The following is a 4,139-nucleotide window of genomic DNA, read 5'->3' as shown; positions in this document are numbered from 1 at the left end:
ATTTCCATAGTGACTGAGAATTGACAAATGGGACTGCATAAAATTACAAAGCTTCTGTAGAGCAAAGGGAACAGTGGAGTGAACAGACAAGCTACAAAGGGGGAGAAAATATGTCCTCAGTATACATCAGACAGGGGGCTTAATATCTAGAACTCATGATGAACTCCAAAAAGTAAGGATGAAAAAACCAAATCAGGGCTGGAGAGGCGGCTCAGTGGTTAAGCGCATTTGCTGCTCTTCCAGAGGACCCGAATTTGGTTCAACACCCATGTAAGGCAGCTCACAACCACCTGCAACTCCAGCTCCAGGGGATCTGACACCTCTGGCCTCCACAGGCATCTGTACTCACGTGGGCATACACACATGTAGTGACACACATATACATAAATAAAAATAAAATAAAAATCTTAAAAAACCCAATTGGATAATGATCTGAATACACAGTTCTCAACAGATATACAAATGGCCAATAAATATTTGAAAGAGTTTCCAACATTCTTAGCCATCAGAGAAAAGCAAAAATTGCTTTTAGATTCTATCTCAGTCAGAATGCCTATTATGCAAATAAGCAACAACAAATGCTATAGAATATATGGGGGGAGAGGAAACTTTATTCACTGCTGGTGGGAATGTGAACCAGTCCATTAACTTTGTGCGTGTGTGTGTGTGTGTGTGTGTGCATATGATGTGGATGTATGATATGAGCATGTACATGTGTGCATTTGTGTATCTGAGTGCAGGCACACATGCATGGAGGTCAAAGGGCAACCTCAGGTGTCAGTCCTCACCTTCCACCTTGTTTGCGATGGGATCTCTTGTTCACTGTTGCATATACCAGGCTAGCTGACCTGTGAGCTTCCAGGAATTCTCAGGTCTCAAACTCCTGTCTCACTTTAGGAGCCCTCAGATTATAGACACATGTTGCCATGCTCGGTTTTTACGTGGGTTCTGGGGATTTTAACTCAGGTCTTTAGGCTTGCATGGAAATCACTTTAACCACTGAGCCAGCTCCCCAGCCCATAGTGCATTAATCTTTAATGCCAATGATATTTCATTGTGTGCATGTGTGTCCTGAATGTTTATCCATCCATCAGTGGGTAGATAGTCATTTGGTTTGCCTACACTTGAGCATTCTAAGCATGAATGTAACAAACTCATTGTGCAGGCATTCTTGTGGAGACTTAGTAGTTTCCCAAGGCAGACACTCAGGAGAGTAATGGAGGACTCTGCCTTACCTGCTAATGCCTGACAGTTTTGAGAAGTGATTTGATCAATTTATACCTCACTAGGGCTGTTTGAGAGTGCTTCCCCAACACTTGGTACGTTTTGTTTTGCTTTGTTTTGTTTTGAGACAGGGTCTTCCTGTAGCTCCAGCTGGCCTGGAATTCAATATGTAGACCAGGCCGGCCTCAATCTCACAGAAATCCACCTGCCTCTGGAGGGTTGGGATTAAAGGCCTACACCACCACCCCTGGTTTCAACTTGTTATCTGCCCCCACCCCCTTTTTGCATACTGGCCATTCAGTTTCTGCCTTACAAATTCCTGATCATATCCTTTGCTCAGTGTCCATTGTGAGTTTGTCTTTTTAGTACTGATTCTGATATATTCCTTATGTTTCCTGAAAGCTATTTTTTTGGTCAATCATTTGTATTGCATATGCTTTCTCTCAGTCTGTGGCACCTTAGTGTAAGATGTTTTTCATATGAAAATTTTATATTTTAGGCACTGTGGCTCATGCCTGTAATCCTAGTACTTGGGATGCTGAAGGAGAGAATTGCTGTAAGTTTGAGGCCTGTCTGAGCTGCAGTCTTAAACAACCCCCCAAAATGTTTTACATTTTAAAGATTTTTATTATTTCTAATTATGTATATATATATGTGTGTGCATGGTGGGGGAGGGGAGGTTGTGCATGTGAATGCAGGTGCCCATGGAGGCTGGAGGCTCAAGGCATTGGGTCCCTTGGAGCTAGAGTTACAGGTGGTGGTAAGCTGAATCCAAGCTTGGGTCCTTTGCAAGAGCAGTATGTGCTCTTAACTATTGAGTCCCTCTCCACCCGCATGTTTTGCATTTTGGTGTAGGCTAAATTTCAGTCTGTTGTTTTTGGTTTATACTTTTGGGGCACTTGTTGATGTAATCCATAGGAATATTCTTTTAGATGTTCGCTATGGAGAACAAAGACTCTAGTGAAGATTCCTCACTCGCCCTGAAGTCGTTTGAACTCAGCATAGGGTGGATCTGTAAGGTTAGCACCATTCCCAATAGGGAAGGTGGAGATGGAGGTTGGGTAAAGTTTCAAGGCAGTTTTTGATGTTCTTTAGCAGGTAGATGCTACAGATGTGTTAAACATCCTACACATAGGGAATCTCACTCCCCTAGCCCCAAAGAATCAGCTAGTACAAATACTGGAGAATCCAGGCTGAGAAACCTGTGTTGAGGAGTGATGGTGATGATTGCTGAATTCACTAGAGCCAGGAACACTCAGGTATGAAGGCCTTAAGTGAGAAGGACTTGGCATTGTATGTAGGGCTGTCAGCACTTAGACAAACACCACTGGGCCATTCTTTGTTTGAACTTGACATTAATGCTCCAGCCAAGTATAACCAGTTTGGTGGAAGAAACCTGAGTCTGCCAAACACTTTAATATCTGCCCTACTCATGATTGCAGAGGGAAGATGGGCTACCAGAGCCTTTTAATTAGATCTCATTTCCATGATAATGAACCTACCATGCAGTATTTGTATTATGTGATATTTCAAAAGGCATACTGTGTTTCCCGATCCCAGGCAAATTGTCAATTACCTTCCATGTTCGTTAAAAATTTTATGCTCTCTTTATGGCTAGAGAGTATGTCTGTGCTGCTTCTTCTGTAAAAAGACAGACTTTGACACACAGAGCATGATTGTTGTTATGGCTGGGTTCCACAGTGCCGCCAGAAGAGCTTTCGGGAAATGCAGGTTTCTTGGATAGACTTTTGGCAATTTGGAGGTTGGGCTAGGACTTACAAATCTTTATTTTTTTTTCCAAAATTTCTCAAGAATTTCAATGAGTAATGGTGTTTCCAAACTACTAGGGGGTTGGAGATATGGCTCAGTGGTTAAAAACACTGGCTGCTCTTGCAGAGGAGTGGGGTTCAGTTCCCAGTACTCACTTGGTGGCTAACAATCTTCCTTAACTCCAGTTCCAAGGGATCTGTTGCCCTCTTCTGGCTTCCATGGGTATTGCATTATGTGGTGCACTTAACATGCAGGCAAAACACTCACACAAATAAAATAAAAATAAATGAATAAAAACATTAGTAGTGCATGTCTTTAATCCCAGCATGTGGGAGGCAGAAGCAGGTGAATCTCTGTGAGTTTGGGGCCAGCCTGGTCTACATAGCAAATTCCAGGCCTGCCAGGGCTACATAGTGAGACCCTATCTCAAAAACAAAAGCAAAACAAAAACCAAACTGAAGTACTAGATGCAGTGAGTGATAGGATTTGTTGTACATCACTCCTGAAGTTATGACATTTATATACAAATAACAGTTTCTCCAAGATATGCTTAGTCACTAACTCAAAGTAAGCATTCTCATGTCCAAACGGGTCCCCTAACAGACTCATTTGGAGAGCCAGTCTTTGAAGCTGCCAGGTAGCCTGTGGTCAGAGGTTCCTCCTAGGGTGAGTTCACTCAGGATCATGGACACTAGTTCTCTGAAAGTTCTCATGTATTCTATTCATAGATACAGGATAATGCTTATTCACTCACTCATTCCTTCATGTGTTCAACAACTATTTACTTATGCACCAAGCACTGTGCTAAGTGGTATGGATATCATATGGAAAATGTGCAATTTCTGTTTTCTTTGACCTGATGATGACTTGGGTGACGATAATAACAATGACACCCATGCACCTAATTACAACCTAGGACAGAGCTAGGACAGTATGATTTGAACTAGGAGACCAGGTGTCCTAGTTTGTTCTTCATTGCTGTGACAAAATACTCTGACCAATACCAACTTGGGGAGGAAAGAGTTTATTCAGCTTACATCTCCCAGGTTGCAGTTCATTAGGGAGCCCAAGATAGGAACTCAGGGCAGGAACCTGGAAGCAGGAGCTGGAGCACAGGCCATGGAGGAACACTGCTTACTGGCTTG

The sequence above is a fragment of the Nannospalax galili genome, unplaced genomic scaffold (genome assembly GCF_000622305.1).
Source record: "Nannospalax galili isolate Female #2095 unplaced genomic scaffold, S.galili_v1.0 scaffold567, whole genome shotgun sequence".
In the NCBI taxonomy this organism is placed as follows: Eukaryota; Metazoa; Chordata; class Mammalia; order Rodentia; family Spalacidae; genus Nannospalax; species Nannospalax galili.
The sequence above is the reverse complement of the archived record's forward strand: the minus strand, read 5'-3'. Positions refer to the sequence as shown.